Raw genomic sequence first — 21,652 nt, 5'->3', positions numbered from 1 at the left:
CCATATGTGCTGATGGTGAGGTCCTCAGCATCCAGCACAGTGGGGTACAGAGTAGGTCCTCAGTAAGCATTTGTTAAATGAATGCTTGATTATCAGAGCTGTGTTCTGCTTTGTCTGGAGAATACAGCTTAGGTGCACTAAGTGGGAGGATATAAAATGACAGCAGTGTGGCTTCCTGTCTATCCTATTAAGAGGGCATAGTGGGCGAATGTTCTGGGGTCATCCCGGGCTCAGTGCTCAGATGTAAAAACCATGGTGTCCTCCTTGCTAAAGCAAGTCTCAGGCTACTGTTTTCCCACTCCCAGGCAGAAACAAACCATGTTCTGAGTGACTGGAGTCACTGCTCACAACACCAGGAGCTGGTTTAGGGTGGGGCGAGGGGCAGTGGCCTTGGGGCTCCAGTCTCTAAAGGCCCAGGCCTCTGGGCTGGGGGGAGGGGTGAAGAGTGGCAGGTCCTGTCCCCGGGAGGCTGCAGTCACTGGGGGAGAGACAATGGGGCTCAGCATCTGCTCCTCGCTGGGAGAAGGGACCCTCCAGTGAAAAGCCAGGGAGAGCAGGGAAGTGTGGGAGGAATTGATGAGGAGAAGGGGTGGAGCCAAGGAGAAGCAGCCGGGAGGAAGGAAGAGAAGGGGAAGGAAGAGAAGAGGGAGGGGTGAGGATTCAGGCTTTCCTTCCTCTCGATGACCTGGTCCTGGGCTGCAGCCTGCTCTGGCATTGTTTCCTGCGGAAACTCTCGGGGCCCACGAAGACCTCACGTTTCTCCCCAGCCGCTGGCAGCAGCCCCAGTCCAAGGGTCAGGCATCCAGCAGGTGCTCAATACTTACTTGGGAAAATGAGAAACGTGGCCAACTTTGCTCTGGGAACTTTTCCCTTGTCTTCTCCCCACTTCTCCGGAGAAGCTGAAGGCAGAGCAGGTCTTGGGAGCACGCCCAGGCGCCCCATGAATAATTGACCCTTCCTGGCGGCTCTGCCCGGCTCAGTCCGAGGACTCGCGACCCGCCCAGCCTCTGAGTCGAGAAGCGGCTCCGAGTGGCGGGCGTTCCGGAGGTTGGAGGCCGAGGGTCCGGCCTGCCCAGGAGCGGCGTCAGGGGGAGGCCAGGCTGTGCCAAAGCCCGCGGCCCCGCGGGGAGGTGCCTGGGGCCTGACCCCCCGCGCCGCGAACGGCCACGCCTCGGCGCCCCCCAGCCGTGCGCCCGGGGGGCCGGGGCCCAGACCCTGAGATCGGAGAGCCCACGGGGGGCCGATCCCAGCGCCTCCTCCGAGCCCCTTCCCACCCCGGCCCCGGCGCTCGCAGCCCGCGCCGCTCCCTCGAGCCTGGCCGTCCAGGGCTCTACAAACAGCTGTTTAAAGGCTCTTTTACAGTTCAGTGCTCTGCGGGGATGTTTGTTCCAAGCCCATCTGCCTACTTTAAAAATATATAAGTAAAGAACACACCCAGCTTTCCACCCCTGGCTGGGGAGGGGCGGACTCGGCGGCCCCCGCCCGCACTTCGGAAGGAACCTGCACCCAGCCGCCGCCGCGGCCCCCGCCCCCACCCCCACCGACCCTCCTCTCGGGAGGACGCCCCGGGCTTCCCAGGGGGGAGGGGGCGCGCAGCCCCCGGGTCCCCTTTGTGCGGGGCCGCGCCGGGCCCCCCATTTCCATGCGAGGTTCTGACGCTCCCCCTCTCCCCCGCTTCAGTTAATCTTTGTTCCCCTTTTCTGCTGAGAGGAGAAAAAAAAAGAGAAAGAAAGAAAAGGAGGAAAAAAGGCGTGACTTGATTTTCAAACGAAACTCCCACAGCAAACAAAACCCTTTTAGAGAAATAAGAAAGGAGGAAGAAGGAAGAAAAGAGGGAAGAAAAAAAAAGGAGAAAGAAAACCCTCCAGGCTTTCAATTTGAGTGGGAGAGTTGAACCGAAAGAAAGAGAAAGAAAGGAAGAAAAATCCTCTCTGCGGTAGAAAGAGAAAAGAAAACTTGGGCTGACAAGAGGGGGGTGCTGGGGGGGTGGAAGGAAGTGAGAAAACAAAAGAGAGATAAAAGGGCTGCTTTTCTGTCTCTCTTCCTCTGCGAGCTGGGTTAGGAGGAGCTGTTTTGCATCCCTTCACGTCAGCCCTGCCTCATTCCCTTCTTCCAGGGAGGGAGAGAGAGCGAGCGAGCGAGAGAGCGAGCAGGAGGGAGAGAGAGCGAGAGAGGAGAGGGAGAGAGAGGAGGGAGAGAGAGAGAGGGAGAGAAAGAGAGGAGCCGGAGGGAGGGCGGCAGGAGCAGGCGGCGGGCGCGCGTGGAGGCGGGCGCGCAGCAGCAGCCCGGGCGGTGGGCAGCCAGGAGCCCCCGGCCCGGCCCCGGCCCCGGCCCCGGCCCGCCGAGGGCCCCAGCGCAGGAGCCGCGCCCGGACTAGGGTGAGTGTCCCGCGCGGCCCCCCGGCCCCGGGCCCCGCAGCCCCGGGCCGCGCGCCGGCGGGGGCGCGGGGGGCGCGGGGGTGGGTCGAGGCGGCCGCGGCCGACCCGCCCCCCGCCTCTCCCCGGGGACGGCCGCGCGCAGGCCCGCGCCGCGCTGCAAACATGTCGTCTTTTCCTTTCACTTCCACATTCCCTCATGCCGGGGAGCTGGAGGGAGAGAGGGAGAGCCGGGGAAAGAGGGAGAGATGGCGTCTGGGGGAGGGGGAGGGGAAGGAGGGAGGGAGCGAGCGAAAGACGGCGAGAGCGAGGAGAGCGCGCGAATGAGAGAGAGAGAGAGAGAGAGAGAGGGAGAGAGAGAAGCAGAAATGAAAGGAAAGCGCCGCGGTTGTGGCGGCGGCGGCGGCGGCGGAGCAGGAGGCCGGGGAGGCGGCGGCGGCGGCGGCTCCCGGGCCCGCACGTGGGTGTCCCGGCGCCCCGCGCGCTCCCCCCACACCCGGCCCGGGACTCAAAGTTTCACCCCCTCGCCGCGCCGCCCCGCCCCTGCGGCTGCCCACAAACTTTATTCTCCGGGTGAGGGGGGGCGGTTGCTGCGCGTCCCCGCCGTCCCGGGTGGGGGGCGGGGGAGGGCCGAGCGCGCCGCCGTAGAGGAAGGGGGGGGGATCGAGGGCGCTCCGGAGGGCAGTCGGCGGCCGCAAGCCGCGCGCTGCTGGACCCCAGCCCGGCCGGCGTCGGGGCGCCCCGGGCGGGGGACCTGTTGAAGGCGCTCGCCGGCTGGCGGGGTCCCCACGGCCTGTCCCCAGGCTCCCTAGTCTCACTTCCCCTTCCTCGTCGCCCCCTCTCTGTCTCCTCGCGGTCATTTTCCTAATTGGACAGAGCTGTGGGGTGTGATCGCCGGCGTCAGACTAGGGGGCCGGGAGGCTGCCGGGTGGGCGCGGAGATCTGGGGACCGACGGGGCAGCCCCTGCAGGCGCGCGGATCCCACAGATCCGGCCCTGGTGCCACCGCCCCCCTAACTGCGGACTTGCTAACTAGTGCGTATCGGGTTTTTTTTCCAACTTGCCTTTTAAGATGACTTTTATGGTCGCTGCAACTGCTTCCCTCCAGTCTGAGCTGTAGTTTGGGAAGATTTAAGAGGCCAGGGAGGTGCTGGCGTGGGTTTTAACTAACCTGAAACGGTCCTTAGTGTATCTCTAATCTCCGCGTTGTTTGGGGTAAAGGCAGAGCCGTAGTGTGGGTGCGTTTTCACAGGGACACTGCGAGGTGCTCGTCCTTCCCTGTCTGAGCGGTCCAGTGAATGACCATCCTGGTGGCCCACCTTTGAGCTGCAGGCTGAGCGCCCTAATTGCTAAGAACATCCTGAGCGCCTTTATTTCTGTGCAAAATGGAAACTCCTAGCCGGTGTCGACCTGGAGGGGACGTAAAGGGTTCCCGTGGGCGCCTGGGAAATTCACAGAAATTCCCCCACAGGTGTGCAAAGCAGGACTTTGCACCCTTGGGGGTCATCCAGCCAACTTTGAAGCTACTCTTTGAGTTCTGCCTTTGTACACGTGTAAGCAAAAACAGTCAAAGTTCATTTCTCTCAAGTAGAGGGCCCCTGGGCCTGCATCCCTGTTGTGCTCCTATCCAGGGGCCTTCAAAGGACCAGGTCTTATGGGAGAAGGGAAGAAAACTACCCCTAATTGTCATAGCAGTTAGAACGTGTATTTTTAGTGTTTGTGATCAAGCCATGGACCTGTCCAGTTTTGATTTTTTGAGACCTAGTATGATTGTACCCTTCTTGTTTGTTTTAAAGTGAATATTGTTTTCTAGAGCTTTCTTGGTGGTTTTGTCAGCTAGCCCGTGGCCACATGTCACCCTGGGCCAAGCACCTGCCTTACCCCTAATTGGTCACCTATAGCTCCAGCAGCATTCCTGCTCCAGAAACCTACAGGACCTGGCTTTCTCACACGAGGGCAGTGGGAATAGAGCTGCTTTCTTTTGAGTAGGGGGAGTTGGACATTTGGGTCACATTTTCTTTCCTCCAGTCTTGCCTGGTCACACGCCTATGGAGGGAGATGCAGTGAGTTGAAGCGAATGAGGGCAGGTGATCACTCTTCTCCAGGCAGATTCCTAGGTGAGTCCTTGTCCTGTGGTGTGTGGCCGGCGGCCATTTGTTCCATACTTGGGTCACTTCCATTCCAAGCAGGCATTTCCTACCAGGGAGAATTATTTTAGGCTCGCTGTCTAGAGACAAGAAGACAGACAAGGTCTGGAACGGTTCTCGAGTTGAAGGAAGGGAGACGAATGGGACCACCAGAGATTTTTACACGACTTCCATTTTAGGTTTGCTTTGTGGCCCAGAGATATTTCTATCAGAGTCTGCTTAAAAAGCTCAAGTTTGAAGTTAGAAGGAGTAAATAAACAAAGGAGAAGTTGGGTGTGTCTCCGAAGGTGCTCCCCACCCGCTCCTCATCTGGCTTGCTCACCATCGGATCCTGGGCCTGGGGCTCGTGTTGCTGAATTAAGGAATCTCTGAATCTGAGTCTTGTGTTAATGATGGTTGATCTCAACCCTTAGACGTCAAAGCTGGAAGACACTTTAGAGATTGTCTAAGAGTAACCGAGGCCCGAGAAAACCTCCATGCCTGGGGCCACACTCTGTGGGCAGAGCCAGCATTTGAACGCGAGCTTTCAGAGTCCGTGTGCAGTGCTCTTCAACACAAGGCCGTGACCTCTCTTCCTGCTGGGGTCCCGAATCAGGCTCTGCCCAAAGAGTGTGGCTCTGAGAATAAGGCCAACCATCAGCATACGCTACCTGCAGGAGACAGGTGAACAGAGCACCTTATTGTCCAGGTGTGTTACACACGAACTGTTCTGGAGGGTTTGACAGGCCAGCGTGGCTACTAGGGGAGCCAGGAGCAAAGGCCCCCAGTTCCGTGGGGCAGCATTTTAATCATCGGGCTGTTCCCAAGTCACACTCAGCACTTTGGGATCGGGCATGCTTTCTTCATGCTTTGTACTTGTGTGCGATTTATTTAGGATTGGTCTGCGGAGAAGAATGGGGGTGTAAGGAAGAGCCAGAGACCTGAACTGAGGTCTGTTCATGGGTCAGATCTCCTACTAGAACATTAGCTAGTGAGGGTAGAAAGTCTTTGTTCATTCCTGAGCCCCTGTGCCGAGAACAGAGCCTGGCATATGGTGGGCCCTCGATAATACTTGATGAATAAGTGTACTGGGCATTGAGGAAAAGACCTCCCTCCCAGAAGGAACCCACGAGTGACACACAGAGGCGGGGATGGGGAGGTGATTGATGGGACCTGCAGAGTTTTGCAGTGAGTCATGGCTTCACACAGGCTCCAGACAGGTAAGGCAGGCGCAGCTGGGAAGAGTGGATCCTGAATAGGTGGAGACACTGGGTAGAGATTGTGCAAAACAATAGAGAGAGCTTGAATTGCACTGGCTAGGGGGCGAATAGTAATAATCATGTATCTGGTGCCAGGCTCGAGCTATGTGTATACACGCCCCTTAGTATGCCCATTTGGCAGATGGGGAAACTAGAGCACAGAGGAGTTGAATCACTTGCCCAAGGGCGCAGAGCTGATCCTTGAACTAGGGCGGTCTGACTTCAGACTTTGCCCCCTTGGCCCCGAGGTCAGGCATCTGCCCACACCAGGGAGCTGCGCACACAGAGCTTTGAGGTTCCTCAAAAGGATGGCAGCAGAAAAACTGAAAAAGAAACTGTTGGCCTGCAGTGGAGTGAGGCTGGTCAGGGAGCTTGTGCCCTCTGCTCCCGTTGCCAAGGCCCACACGGTGCTCAAAGACCATTCGCACAACGAAGACTCTAAGGGTTGCTTCTTTGGGAGGCCTGACTATTCCCCAGGCAGAGTGGCTAGTACCAGATCAGGACTATTTTGCACTTGATAAACATTTAGGAGACGTTTTTCTTTTGAAGTATGCTTTGCAACTTAAATTTTAGGTGGTATGTATTTGAAACTGGTGGGAATTCTAAAGCTGGAAGTATCGGTGTTGGCCTTGAGGCCTCCAGAAGGTGTTTTCCACGGGTGTAAACCTTCCGTTTCTACTCCAGGATGCTGGTTGAGGCCATTCCAGAGCACCACGGCTCCCCTTTCATTTTCAGTCTCTGTGCTGGGCCCGACCTCATGGAGCTTGTAGTCTCCCTGGGAGGCAGACACTGAACTAATAATTACACAAATACTCTTTAATTACAGTTGTTATAAACGCTTCAAAGGGAAAAGTACAGAGGCCATGGGAGCTGATAATCAGGGAAGATGGAGGGGAGGGGAGGCTTTCCTGAAGAAAGGGCATTTAAACAGCCACAGGAAGGGTGGGTGAAGAGGCTTTAGCCAGGGGGGGATAGTCCATTAACCTTGATGTAAACCCTCGCTACTCTCAGTGGCCCGTGCACCCGCACCATCAGCGTCGCACCATCAGCGTCGCAGCCCGGGAGCCTGCTAGAAATGCAGAAGAATCTGCATTTTCACACAACTCACCTGCATGGTGAAGTCTGAGAAATGCCAAAGGAATCCAAGTACTGAACCGGGAGGTTCTCAGCTTGGCTGTGAATGAGTGGGGTGGCCACTGGGAAAGTCACTTCTCTGGTTAATGAGGGAATTAGATCATCTCATGAGTTCCTTCTGGCTTCTGTCATCTTTGGCCTTTGCTGGTTGGGGCTGTGTCCAGGCTTATTAAGAGTGAGGGCCCGGCGTCTGCAGCATCCCTCCTCTGCGGTGCCCTGGGTGGGGGCCCAGCAGGCACGGGTCCGTGCGGTGGCCTGACTTCAGTAAATGCTGCACAGTGGCCCGACCATCAAGAGCTCTGGGGAAGGATCAGAATAATTCGCAAAGAGCATGTAGAGCTTTGTTGCCCACAGAGAGATTGTCTTAAGGTGACCCAGGGAGGATTTGGCCTGAATCGAGAGCAAAACGGGCAAGGGTCAGAAGGGCTTTGGGGAAGAAAGGTGTCACATTTCTGCCAAAAGCGGAACCTGAAATGGGGGAGTTGCTCAATCGTCCACTGCTTGTGAACATAAGACATGAAGCGTTGCCACAGTTTTGTGCCTGAGATCCTCACATCAGTGTGGGGAGGACCAGAGGGCCGAGAGCGGTCCTTGAGCCTTACAGTATGGGGGGCGGGGAGGCGAGGGGGTACTTCAGTTGCACGTGCAGCTGTGTGGAGGCTTATGGGGATGTGCGTGCACTTTGCTGGGGAGAGGACCAATAATTCTCGCCAGCCTCAAAGCGGTCTGTGGCCTCCCCGAACCAGGGGCAAACGCTTTCCTTAACTAAATCTCAGCCAACTCTCTTATGACACAGCACTTACGATGGATCAAGCACCATTGTAAGCACTTTCCATATATCTGGTCATTCAGATTGAATAACTTTCCGGAGGACAAGCGCCAGAACCGGGCCTGGTGTTGGACGGGTGGGCCCAGAGTGTCCCTGCCCACAAAGCCCAACTTCGTTAACAGGGCAGGTGGGACGAGGGGAGAACTCTTTCGGTAGCACAGAGATGGAGATCACAGAGGCCCCTGCAATTACAAGTTGAGTGTCTCCTACTTGCTCATGCATAAAACAAAAAGGTTTTTCCCAAGGAAACATGTTACAAATTGCACCAGGTTGCCGGGCTAGCCCGTGAGAGCCTGTGTCACTGTTGGACCCAACTCATTTTTGTTTGCTTAAAAAAGAAATTAGAAAACAAGACGGCCGCAGTACTGCAGGCTACATTAAAAATTCTAGCATTGGGCAGAAGATGCTCGAAGACGTGCACTGCTGAATAGGGGTGGGGTGGTAGCAAGAGATTGGGGTAGATTCCAGAAGGGGGATTAAAGGGTGTGAGAAGCCAAAACAGGGCCAAAAATGTATGTCGAATCAGCGGCTTCCAAAGGTAAAATGACTGGTTCTTATTACTTACTAATTACTGTGTGTGGCTCGCAGACCTGTCCCTTCCCCCATCCCCAGTGCCTTACCCCCAAGTACAGAGGTCTTTTGTTTTCTCTTTAATTCATTTCTGTGTTATGTGAATTTTTATCAGTATGTATTATCTTTATAATCTATATATTTATAAATGGAGTAAAAGGACTATTAGAAGTGGGTAGACCTACAGGGGGGTTTTGATTCTGTCTTCTGCAGCCGTTATTGTAAAGGCATTGCTGATATTAAATATATATGCTCTATTGCGTGTATATTTTGGGAGTACAGAGAGAGGTGTTGGAAACGTGAGGGTTTTCAGTGCAGTCAGAAGCCGAGCGTAGGGGATCATGTCGTGGCCAGACTTCCCTCCCTTTCTTCCTTCCCCCAGTGTGTAATAAGTGGGGCATCGAAATCAGGTAAGGATGATCACCATGGAAAGCAGGAATGTCCCCCCTCCAGGTTTACACCAGAAACTGTAACTTCTGTGATGACTTTGGTTGTATGTGGTTTGTCTTCTGGGTCATGTCTGAACGCCCTCCGTGATGCCATCCTGTACCCAGTAGGGCAGCCATGAATGGGCTTCCAGATGGGGACGGCTGTCCTTTGTGCGTTCGGTAAAAAAAAAGAGCCAAACTCAAGTGATGGTTTTATGCACCATATCACAACGTCCCCACAAGGACCACATCCACGCCGGCCTGTTGAAAAGCATCAGGTACGCTTTGGAGGCTGGTGGTGCTGGTGGGCTAACCCCACTCTGTGATGTTTGATCCTGGGGCCTCCGGAGCTTATGTGCCTCACCTCCCATCACTAGCCACAGACCACGAGTTCCCTGTGGACTGGCCGTTACCTGGAAGCAGGTCACCACTGAAATTCAGAATTCTTCCCATCCCCCACCACTGCACAGCCACGCTGGGAAGCCTGTGCCTCCCATCAGCCCATCCCTAGATCCCCTGTGTCCTGCCCCGGCTGCCTCCCTAGGCCTGAGCACCCCACATCCTCCTTTAGCCCTGCCTCTCCCCAACTCTCGGATCACTCTCTCCCCCCTAGGACTTCACCGAGAAGAGTTCACCCTTTCTGTCCGTGCTTCTTCTCTCCCCCTCTTCTCTCCAGCTCTGAAACAGAAGAGTATTTCACTCCCCATTCCTACCTGCCCTTGCAGAGGCCCCTGGCCCACCCCCTAATCACACCTGCCAGTCCGTTTTGGGGTCTCTACCTACCTGACTTCTCCGTAGCCGATTCTGTCATGGAGAGTGTTGGCTTGTCACTCTGGGCCCTCTTCTACCTCTCTGATCCTACTGTTTTCTGCCCTTCCCTCCTCTCCTGGTTCTCTGCTGCTCATTTCCCTTCCAGTCTGTGGTTGCAGACTCTTGTCCTGTGTCCCTGCCTTCCTGTCTCCTGTACACAGTCCAGAGCTGAGTTGACATTGGTTATAGTTTTAGACATACATGGATTTCTTTCTACCATCTTATTTTGTGCTTTCTGTTTCTTTTTCTGATTCTTTGTTCATTCTTTGATTTTTTTAAAGACTGTGTTTTTAAATCATTTCTACATCCGTCATGGGGCTCAAACCCACCACCCCAAAATCAAGCATCACACACCCCACTGACTGACCGGGCAGCCAGGCGCCCCTGTTCATTCTTTTAAATTGATTAAAAGAGGTTTTTTTTCTTTCTTTCCTTCACTCTGTTTTTTTTCTCTACTGCTTTGCAGCTTATACACTCTTCCTATTCTTTTGATGCATGCAGACTGCAGAAGGCATAAAGTTAGTTGGTGTCTGTGTCTTTTCTCAAATAATGCGAGGACCTTGGAATGCTTGATATAAAGTCACTGTTGTGACACATTGAGTTGTGTCTGTGGTTTAGATGCATCTTGTTTCTCCAGTTCCACAAATCAGGCATTTATCTATCTATCTATCTATCTATCTATCTATCTATCTATCTATCTATCTATCTATCTATTTATAGGTGGGGGAGGGGCAGGTGGAGAAGGAGAGGAAGCCAACTCCACACCCAGTGCAGAGTCCGACATGGGGTTCAACCTCATGACCCTGAGATCATGACCTGAACTGAAATCAAGAGGGGCACTTAACTGACTGAGCCACCCAGGCGCCGCAGGCATTTATTTTTAATGTTTCTATGCAGTTAACCTTTGCTTTGATTTTCCACGTGTTTTCCATTTTGTTTACTTAGATGTCTCCTTGCATCTCAGACCTACTTTCTGGGATCAGGACGTCAGGTGGTGAACATCTTTTAGTCACAAACTTTTCAGTTTCTGTTTGGCTAAAATTGTACGTCATCCTTGTTGTTCAAGTATCGTTTTAGTGGGTGTAAAACATTGATAGATATTTTCTCTGAGAATTTAAAGATAGTATTCCAGGGGCGCCTGCGTGGCTCAGTCCGTTGAGCATCTGATTCTGGACGTCGGCTCAGGTCATGATGTCAGGGTCCTGAGATCGGGCTCCGTGCTCAGCGCAGAGCCTGCTTGTTCCTCTCCCTCTTCCTCTGCTCTCCCCCTGCTTGTGCATGAACGCACTGTCTCTCTCTTTCTCCAAAATAAATAAATAAAATCTTTTAAGAAATAAATAAATATAGTATTCCATTGTCTTCTGGCCAGTTGTTGATGTTGAGAAATTGGTAGCACGATATTGTTCTTCTTAGGGAATATCTTTTGCCTGATTGTTGTTGGTGGTGGGGGGGGGGTGTGTGTGCCTGTGTGCACGTGTGTGTGTGTGTGCGTGCACACATGCACACTCATTTGTGTGTTTTGCAGTTCATTATTACTTACTTAGGAGTGGACTTGAATTTTTTTGGCTAAGGATTCACTGGGCTTCCTGGAACCGAAGATTGGTGACTTTTATCAGTTCTAGAGGTTTTGCAGCAGTTACCTCTTCGAATGTTGTCTCACCATCATTTATCTCTCTCTGGTGTCTCTTTTGGGAACTCCAATTAGATGTATGTGAGATCTTATTCTATCCTTTATGTCTCTTAACTTTCATTTCATTTTCAGTCTTTTGGTTTTTTGTAATGTTTTCTGGATAATATCTTACTTGTCTTCCAGCTCACTAATTCTCTCTTTAGTTATCGCTAATCTTCTGTTTAGCTCTTCCACGGAATTATTTTTAGTATCAATATTAACTCATAAATTTTAATATATTCGCTATGTTTCCGTTGCATTTATTATTTTTGATGCGCATCCTTTGAGTTTTTAACCTGGATGGTTATATTTTCTATTTCTGTTTTATCCTTTCCTGAGGATGCATGGTGGCCTGTGTTTTTTTAATAATCTCTTACTCCTTACCTGTGTTTTTAATTCCTCATTTTATTAATCACATTAAGCATACTTATTTTGTATTCTGTACCCAATGATTCCAGTCCCTGAAGTGTTTGCAGGTGCAGTTCCATCATACAATGTTTCTGCAGGTTCCCACTCTTGAGGGCTCGTGACCTGTGTGTTTCATGATTTTTGTTATTGTTTTTAAGATTCATTTATTTATTTGAGAGAGAGAGTGAGCACGCATGGGGGGGAGGGGCAGAGGGAGGGGGAGAGAGAATCTCAAGCAGACTCCCCGAGGAGTATGGAGCCCGACACAGGGCTCAATCGCAGGACCCTGAGATCATGACTCGAGCCAAAATCAAGAGCCACACGCTTCACCAAGTGAGCCACAAGGTGCTGTATGTGTGTCATGGTTGTTGATTGTGAGTTTATGTTTGTTAGAATTCTGCCCGTGAGAATTCGTTCAAGTGTGGGATGAGAGTACGTTCTTCCACAGAGGATGTGTTGCTTTCTGCCAGACACCAGAAGGCCCTTTAGATGGATCCATTTATTTATTACTCTTAGTGTGCAGTTTTGAAGGCCTGGCAATGACAGATCCTCAGAGGAGCCTTTTTTTTGAAAGTCCACCCCCAGCTAACATGAAGCCAGATTACTCCCTTCCTGACTATATACCACCAGGCACCCCACTTTGTCTTATTGTTCCCCTATTGCCAAATACTTTCTCTCCGTATTTGGACAAATTCCTGGTCATGCCAGGCCCAATTAAAAACTATGTATCTTCTAAAAAAATAAAATAAAATAAAAATAAAAACCATGTATCTTCTGAGCTTTCCCCATGCCATCCCTTGCAGAATTGACCTGTTTTTCTACATCCATTGGCCACTGTTGCCTCACCTCTTAGTCTGTAGTATGTATGTTTAGACTGCACATTGGATTCTGAGCTTCTTGAAAGCTCGGAGCTGTGTCATTTATTTCTGGAGCCCCAGTGCCTGGTTCACTGTTGGGCATAGTAGTTGCTTAATAGATATCTATTGATTGAGCAGAATTTATGGCAAAATCAATTCTTTTCTTCTTCTTGGATAGTAATTAAAAAAAAAAAAAATCCAAGCACAAACCTGCCCTGTAATCTTAGACAAGTCCAGATCACCTTTTTGGATCTCAGTGTCCTTAGCTGTAAAACGAAGGGATGCTTCTGAGATCTCTCCCTGCTCTAAGATGCCGAGGTTCAGCACAATTTGCATGATTGTCAGTCACGATAACATGGTGCAACTCTTGGCTCACAAATGGAATGAAGGGATGTGAGAGCCATGGAGGAAAAAGAGCATGATTTGAGACAACTGGGCGGGATTTGGAAGAGAAAAAAGAGAAGGGACTTATAGGTAAATTAAAGGTAATTTGATACGAAATAAAGGTGGCATTTTACAGTTTGTGGCTTGAGAGGGCAACTTGATGGATTTCTAAAAAAATGAACAAATTATAACACAGTAAATTTCAGATGGCTTAAAGGTGGTAAATATGAAAAAATGAACCCAGGAAGTACTATGACTTAAAACCCAGAAGCCATAAAAGAAAAGATGGATGTGTTTATACACAAGTAAAAAAAATCTGTGTGGCTAAAATCACTATAAATGGAATCAGAAGAGTCTCCTAGTTCTCAAAACTGTAGAACATTTTTGCAACATAGGTCATAGATAGAGCTGGTTTCCTTAATATCTAAAGAGCTCCTACAAATCATTAAGAAAAAGACCATCAACTCAACTTTTTTTTATGTTTTATTTTATTTCCTCTTTTTTTTTTTCAAGTAGCTCTAGGCCCAACATGGGGCTCGAACTCACGACCCCAGAGATCAAGAGCTGCATGCTTTGCCAACTGAGCCAGCCAGGCACCCCTCAACTCAATGTTTAAAATAGGCTGAGAACATGGACGGTTCACAGAAAAGGAAAATACAAATGGTTCTTAACCATGTAAGAACATGTTCAGCTCACTACTAATTAAAGAGATGTAAGTTAACTCTACTCTGGAGAAGTCACCGTGGGAACAGATACTCTCAAATTGTCAACAGAGTGCACGTTGCATAGTGAAGATTTTGATGATATTTATTAAAATCAAAAGTGCACAAGCAATTCCAGTTCTGGGAATTTTTCTCACAGGGTATGTGGCATAACATGCAAACGAGCATTTTTCAAGATAGTTCATTACATCATTTCTCGTAAAAGCAAAGAAAGAAAGAGAGAAAGAAAGAAAGAAAGGGAAAGAAAGAAGAAAGAAAGAAAGAAAACCTTAATGCCCACCAGGAGGGAACTGGTAAAGAAATTGTCCTATGATCATACAATGCAATTCTGTGCAGCTGTAGGAAAGAATGTGAAAGCTCCCTGTGTATCCCTGGGGTCGGCCCATGTGGTCCGGTCACTGAGGTATTTTCTCAAGTGAGAGAGTTCAGGACAGAAGGCCCGGCTATGCCATAGCTCTGGAAGGTTACTTTTTCTACATCTAGAATTTTATGCCTTATGTGCATATCCTACCTAACCAAAAAAAATATATATACATATTTTTAAAGAAGGAAAGAAGGAAGTTAGGGTGGAAAGAAGGAAGGGTGAGGTGAAGAATCTCACCCTTGCTTTGCATTTTCAATTTTTCAGTTACTCCCCTCAGCAACCCCCAGTCAGGTTACCATTGTCATAGACCGAGAAACTGAAGCTTTAAGTCTGAAATGGCTCGCCCAGGTTCATGGAGAAAGCCTTGGAAGCTGGCATTGAATCCAGTGATCACTCCAGAACCATGGGGCTCCTGTCTGTAGATCAGTATTTTTTTTTTTTCTTGTGTTCTTCCCTTATTTTTAAGTGACATCCCACTGGTCAAAGACCAATGGCTAAACACCGTGGCTGAAGGCCCACCCCTCCCAAGGGAGTGAGTGTAAAGTTCTGTCCCACCTCCCCCAGCTGGCTTGCTAGCTCACAAATGCCTATGGGGCAAAGCTCAGGCAGGAGGTGGTGGAGCCGGCCCAGAGCCCAGCCAGCCACATCAGACACAATGAGGAGGATTAGGGAAGGGCTTTGCAGTCCTACCTTTGAAGTTCCCAGCTTTTATCAGAGTGTCTGAACCTTAACATTATTTCAAGGGAGCTTTTATTACTGTCTCTGAACTGGCCTCAGGTAGGTACCAGCTGCTGCCAGGTGCCGAGGGAATACTTCCTGGTGCCTTAAGCTGGGGTTTTCACTTTGTTATATGGCGGAGAAGTTTTTAGGGCTAAAGGCACTTGGTACTTAGAAGATTCTGGAAGAATAATTTTCTGTTTCTATTTTTCTATACAGAGGTGCAACTGGGTGGCATCCCTTTAATTAAAGGGAAGGAAAAGTGCTTACTTGCTTTCTTCTTCTTCTTCTTTTTTTTTTTTTTTTTTTTGTCTCACAGAAACACCTCCTATGCTGTTTTCAAAGTAGAGTATTGACGGCTTCTTTTTTGTCAAGGAGAAATGCTGGAGGAGAACAAAGCTAAAGGTGTTGGACATATAGAATACGGGGCTGTGAATTATAGGTGCAGCTCCACCCGGGGCAAGAATTTGATGTCTTTAAGAGATACAAAATCATCCAGCACCACCTGTCCTTGCGTGCGGTGTCGTATTTATTTTCTAAGTTGGAGTCATCATTTCTTAAGGAGGAGGCAGGGTCCTTTGGGGCCGAGGAATGCTCGTGGGGGTAAGATGTCTTCCGGATCCGTGGGCCGGAGCCGGCATGTCCAACTCCCCATCGCGCTGCTACTTGGCGTCTTTACAAGGGATGCACCCTAATGACCCACCCTGTCCATTTCTGTTTGTCTGGTTGGTGGACGTGGACGTGCCTTGAGCGTCACAGAGCTGTCCCCGTGTAATGTTTGTACCCTACCATTTGCTGAATGCATGAACGGATGGGAGGCACACAGGATATGTTCCTCAGATGAATAAAGTTTGCTATTAGAGGTAGACTTTAAGGCTTTTGATCATAGAGGACTGGAGAAATTTAGATGTCTGCCATTATTCCTCGTTGGGTTTTCCTGACGCTTGAAGAACGAAGACCATCCTCTGTGGAATTGTTCCTTCCTTGAGTTCTAGGTCGTCTCTGTTAGGCAACGGCCAACTTCTGGAAATGGTGTGCTGAGTACTCTAAATGCCCTCTGGAGTGTTCCAGTCCATTATCTGCCTGTGTTCTAGCTCATTCTCCAGAAAAACTTCAAGGTCACATCTGCTAAGTTCTTTTGTTTCGGTGACAGGACTATCAGAATTTGTCTTCCAAACCCCTACTTTTATTTTATTTTATTTATTTTTATTTTAATTTTTTTAGTGAGAACGAGAGAGTGCACACATGAGCGGAGGGGAGGGGCAAAGGGAGAGGGAGTCTTAAAGCAGATTCCGCACTGAGCGTAGAGCCCAACACGGGGCTCGGTCTCACCACCCTGAGATCATGACCTGAGCCAAAATCAAGAGTTGGACGCTTAACCGACTAGCCACCCAGGCGCCCCCAAACCCCCATTTTAGCGCTTTTATACCTTGGTTGTAAAGATTGATTCCCTATCACCAGGTGGATTAACCAGTCTCAGCTCGGGAACTGGCCTTTTTTTTCTCCCCTCTCTCTCCTTTTTCAATTTACTGTCTGAAGAGACGGCTATCATCCTCCTCCCACGAAGGACAAAAGAAATGTTTGTTTTGCCTTTTTGCACCTCGGCCCTGCTGCTTGCTCTCCTCTTCCTCCCCCAGTGGCAATTATTTGAAGGACCTGGACAGAGAAGTTGGGTTCTGAGTATTCTGGGGGGTTTGGCTCTCAGCTCATGACTCACACCCTGCCTGCACTCGCTCCAGCCTCCCGGAGAGTTTAATTCCTCTTCACTGGAAACTACCCCTTGGTTCTTGAAAATATTCTTAGGTGGTTTTAAGATGTCTTCTGTTCAGTTTTGTTTTTTCCAAATCCAGTTCAGGTTTGAATGTCCAAGGACTGAACAGTCTCTTGGCTCTTGGATCTCTTCCTTTTGTTTTTTAGAAAATAGGTTTTATTGATTTTTGTTTCTTGTTACAGAGAGATTTATGATTTTTGCAGAAAATTTAGGAAATATAAACAAGCAAAAAGAGGAAAGCAGAAACCTTCTATAATTATTAATATTTCAGTATATTATATACCCTTCCAGCCCGTATTTTTTTAATTAAAATGAGATCAGACCATGTGTACCTTCATGTTACTTTTTTCTTTCCTTGTTTTGTTTTTTTTTTTTCTTTTCCTTAACAATTTGTGATTAGAATTTTCATGGAGTTAAATCCCTTCCTCCAAGTCACTTTATTTATTTATTTATTTATTTTTGGGTTTTGATTCGGTAGAGTTCACATACAGTGTTACATTAGTTTCAGGTGTGTAGTATAGTAGTGTTCAACACTCCATACACCTCCCGGAGCTCATCACCCCCAGCTCACTTTAAAGGGCTGCATAATATTCTTTCGAACGGAAGGACCATAATATAGTTAAGTAGCCCTCCCACATGTCCAGTATGTCCTCTTTTTCTGTCTTCTAAGGAATGCTGCAGTGAACACCCTGGGTATTTTTGCCCACAGCCTTAATTATTCCTTGGGATCTGTTTCTAGAAGGGAACCCCTGGGCTGAGGACGCATTCTAAAGGCTCTTGATTCAGATGGTTAAACGACCCTCCAGAAAGGTTGTATCGTATTTTTTACTCCTTTTGGGTAAATCCAAAGTTCTTTTCTTTTAAACCCTGGCTGTGTGTTTCTCAGACATCACTTTCCAAATGTTGAGCCCATGTTGGTAAAGAGTCAGTGGCTGGGGAGAGAGCCCCAACCTTGCCCCTTGGCTTGCAGTGGGACTCGAGGGCTGAATCTCTCCTCTGACTGCAGGCAGCTGGGCAGGCATGCGGCTCCCCAAGAAAACCTCAAGGTGCCCATCCTTAGAGTGCCCCGGATGGTGCTGGCCTGGGGCTGGCTTGGAGGGCTCCAGAGTCTCTCGGGGAACTTTGACAGTCTTTCTTCCAAGAAGATACTTATAAAGCAGACATCCCACCCTAACACCAGAGACCAAGGCTACTTCTCCCGACCTGGGTGGCGGTTTGGGGTTGCGGGTCAGAGGGATTTCCTGGACAGCCTCCGAGGCTGTCCCAGGGTCCCCCCGGGAGACTGCGTCTGCCCAGGCCTCCAGCCCCGCCAGCCTGACTCCTCTAGCACTGCCCTGGTGGGGCGGGAGGGGGACAGGAGGGAGGGTGGATGGAATTACTGAGGAAGTAACATTTGCTTAGGCTAAATCGGGCCTTCCTGTTCCAGCTCCACACTCACTCTTCCTCCTTTTCGGCTCTCTTCCTCCTGCATGTCAGCGTGTTCTTTAGGGTAGTTTTGGTTGGCGTGGCCTCTGAGGACCTTCCCTGATTCTTAGCCTCCCTCTTTCCTCTTCTCCGCCAGTGACACCTAGGCTGGTGCCAACCTGCTGGATCTGGCACATTCACGCATGTCACCACCGCTCTTTCCCTGCACCCGCTCTGCTCTGGTTCCCGACCCCGCTTCACCTTCCTTTCCCAGGCCTGGTGGGAAGGCCACAGGGGCTCCTGGAGGCCCAGGCTGCTCCTCTCCTACCCGGAGACACAGCGTGCCAGCTGCTGCCCATTGGGTTACAAAACACAAAAACACAAAACCCAGCCCCCTGAGATGAGGGACGGACGTTTCAGTTTCTGTGAACCTGTGCTGGAAATGAGAGGCGCGGATTGGGAGAGGGAGGCTGGAGGTTTCCCCTGGGGTGGGCTTTGTTTAAAATTTAATATGCTCTTCCTTTCTCTCAATGCACCAGCGACGGCTTCTAGCTCCTTTGTCATTGTAGCCCCGTTATCTGTCTGGTGGATGAGATCTCTTATCTGCCCGGTCCTGCCTCTCTTCCCTGAATGGCCCATGGCCATCTCCACACTCTCAACCCCCCCACCCAAACCCTCCCATTTGTGATGCGTCATTAGATCCCATTCTGCCACCTTACATAAAATGAAACTTGTCACTTTGCTTCTTAGCCAATTAAGACCTGGGGGTGACGAGGGTCCACTTTCGATGGTGTTGGGCCCACCAAAGGCACAAGTAGTGGGCAACTTCAGTGTCCTGTTAGAGGGGTTATGGAAGCCCGCCCTTAGTAGTGGGGAGAGTGCTGGGCCCCAGGGTGGGGGTCTTGGCTCAGGGCAGCCTGAGACAGGGTCATCGGTTTGTTCTCCTGTGTGTTGCAGCTTCTGCCCTGGCACCTTCTTGGCCCTGGGGAGCTCTGTAGGACAGAAACCGTTTTCAATGCGGAAACCCGGAGCTGCTCTTTTCCCCACACGCTCCCCATGGAAGTGGGCTCTGAGACAAAGGGGAGGACGTTACTTTAAGTCACAGGACTCCGGCTCGCAAGAGCCCTGACTTTGCATCTTGGCTCACTATGTCCCAGCCCCAGTGAGGCGCCGCCTTCCCGACCAAGCCTTGGTTTCATGGCCTGTGAAATGGGTTTATGAGCCTACGTTTTAGAGCTGTGCTGTCAAGTCAGGGAAGAGCCATCCTGAATTCTCCTTTCTCTTACAAATCTCCTTCCTCATCTCTTTATTCCTTCATCAGAGCGGCACACCTACCATGTGCTAACCTCTGTGATATAAAGGGAAACGACAGGCCTTTTGTCCCCAGTGAGCCCTCAGCCAGAGGAATGTGGCATAAGCAAACAAGAGCACAGGAAGTTAGGAACATGGTGGGGGCAGGGCTGTATGCAGAGAAGACTGCCTGGTGGAGGTGGTATATAGCAGAGTCCCAGCAGGCAGGGGGAGCAGGAGCATTCCATTGGATACTGGAACTTGCCAAGGCAGAAAGAACTGGCACATTTGAGGACTCAGTGATAGTTTGGTATGGATGGGAGGTAGGATGTGTAGGTGAGATGGTAGAAGATGGGGCTAGAAGTGTAGGCAGGGGCTGATCTGGGAATGTGTCCAAAGGCTTGGACTTAATCCAGAGGCTAGGCAGAGCCCCTATGGACTCTGAGCAAAGAAGCAACATGACAGATCACTGCCATAACCAGGGGACATGGGACTTACGTTGTTGTTAAATCCATGTGGGGAAATCCCCCTGGAAACGTTGATCTGAGAGTTGAGAAACCCCTCAGAGGAATAAGTATAGCACTTTTGCTTGAATTCCTTCTCATTTCACCTAAAATTTCAGCTTTGCACCAGTTGTTTACAGATAATTTACAAAAGTACATTTTCTATGCTTGATTGTATTTCTTAAAACTCACCAAGAAATAACCCCAAGTAAAATTCTTCCACCAGGGTGTGTTCCTAATACATATTTATAGTTACCAAATTGACTTGAGAATGTAGGAAGATCTTTTGAAATGTTGCATGAGTGCGTGAGATCTTCAGGCTGGCTTTCCCCGAAGGCTGGCAAGTGAAAGAGAAAGAAAACCAATGTTTGTTGAGCACCTGCTCCGGGCCAGGCACAGGGCTAGACTCTTTTCATTCAGTAACCCTGCAAGAAACAGCATTCTGGATTCATTTTAGAGGCAAAGAAGCAGGTCCACAAAGGTGGCCACTTTCCCTCGGCCTTGTACCTGTAAGGGATGGTAGGGGGATTTGAACCCAGGTGTGACTGAGTCCAGAGTTCATACTCCCATCCATTGAACCACTCTGCCACCCAACCCCTAGGACACACCACAACAGTGAAGCAGGAGATACAGAGGTGGGCCAGATGAGTCACTGGAGAGCCTGCTGACTTCTAGATAAAAATTAGACCAAAAACACGAGTTCACTCTCATTCTCCCTCTGTAAGTTCTCCTGGCTGACAGGCTGACATGCCGAGAACACCCTTTCCAAAGGGTGATGGCTCCAAGTCCTTGGCTGCATTCTGACTTGGGTGTTTTAGGAAGTTGGGGCCTGCGGGGGCATCAGGCTTAAACATAGACAAGCTTCAAGGTCACTGCTCAGAACATCCAGGGTGGTGGGCAGGACTCTGCCTGGACGTAGGAAGCCACAGGGACAGTGAGATGGGAGGGGGGACAGGGTTTATAGAGAAAGGATGTCTGTGGCTCTTTTCCCTGGTGGTACCATGAGACCCTCCTCCGCACCCCTACCTGAGCCATATCCAGGTAGTGAGCGTCCCCCCGAGACAAGACACCGCTGGGAGCTGACCACACACCCGCATCTCTCTGCCCACCGTTGCACTGTTTTGGCCTTTGCTTGGCCTCCTTAATACGTTCCCCCAGGGGAAGGGCACCTCCGTCAGGATTCTCTTCCCTGGCTTTTTAAGTGTCTCCTCCCTGGGACGCGGGTAATCCCAGACCGCCCACCAGATTGGGCAGGGGCTCTTTGGAAGCCAGTCAAGACATCTGAGGGTCCTCCTGTCCCCCCTCCCTCCCCAGCATGCTTTTCTCCCTCCTCCTTGACACTGTCTTCCAGTCCAGAGGGTCACGGGAATGGAGGGCAGGAAAACAGGAGAAAGACCCCAGTGTGAGGGACTCCTGGTCATGGTAATGAGCACGAGATGGGGAGTCAGCCCAGACGGCTGGCTGCGGTGCGCTCACTGGCTCGTGGTTCTGAAAGGATGTCTCCCAGGAACTCCTGAACTGTTTGTCCGCTCCCTGTCACACAGCCCCGTTCTCCCTCTCTCATCCTCCCGAGGGAGGCCTCAGCTTCCGTCCTTGCTTCTTTCTCAGGGTGGGCAATCACGGAGCAGGCTTCTGGATCTCTCTGGATCTTCCCGTCTCCAGAGCCGCTGGTATTGGGCCGGGGGCCGGGGCGGGGAGCCGCAGGAGCTGGTGGCACCGCCAAGGGGACCGTCAGCCACCTCTTCCATTTGCAAGGGCCCAGGTGGGGGGTTTGGCCAAAGTTGCTCCCAGTTCAGCTCTAGCAGTCGACCTGGGATTTTGGGGGGTGGGCCTTAGAGATCACGTAGGAAGGAGAAAATAAAAGCCCGCATGGGTCGGTTGCAGTAGTTGGATTTCGCCGTTTTTTTCCTTTGAGGGACAACTCTGCCATCACGGTAATGAGGGCGTGCTCGTTTGCGAGTGGGGACCACGAGGATGAGGGTGACTCTCCTGGGTGCCCCCTGCGGATGAACGTCCTCCAGAGGGGACCTCCA

General features: G+C 50.6%; 1 protein-coding gene and 1 long non-coding RNA gene across 5 annotated transcripts in view; one reads left to right on the top strand and one right to left on the bottom strand.

Moving 5' to 3' along the window:
• The window catches only part of LOC123802444 (uncharacterized), a 51,683-nt gene extending 49,402 nt beyond the window's left edge, over positions 1-2,281 (bottom strand). For all 3 annotated transcript variants that reach the window (XR_006782544.2, XR_015722092.1, XR_006782543.2), the window contains exon 1: positions 825-2,281. This is a non-coding gene — a long non-coding RNA (uncharacterized LOC123802444). The remainder of the gene's footprint in view (positions 1-824) is intronic.
• Positions 2,251-21,652, top strand: part of ZNF710 (zinc finger protein 710) — a 63,362-nt gene continuing 43,960 nt past the window's right edge. The window contains exon 1 of one of the 2 annotated variants that reach the window (XM_045813137.2): positions 2,251-2,378. The gene's annotated coding sequence lies outside the window, so the exon portion shown is untranslated. Of the gene's footprint in view, positions 2,379-2,659; positions 14,712-21,652 lie in introns of those variants that run through there. The other variant, XM_087856638.1, reaches the window with a different exon arrangement.

Source organism: Ursus americanus, chromosome 28 (assembly GCF_024610735.1).
Source record: "Ursus americanus isolate L20-20 chromosome 28, mUrsAme1.1.p, whole genome shotgun sequence".
Taxonomy (NCBI): domain Eukaryota; kingdom Metazoa; phylum Chordata; class Mammalia; order Carnivora; family Ursidae; genus Ursus; species Ursus americanus.
The sequence above is the reverse complement of the archived record's forward strand: the minus strand, read 5'-3'. Positions and strand labels throughout refer to the sequence as shown.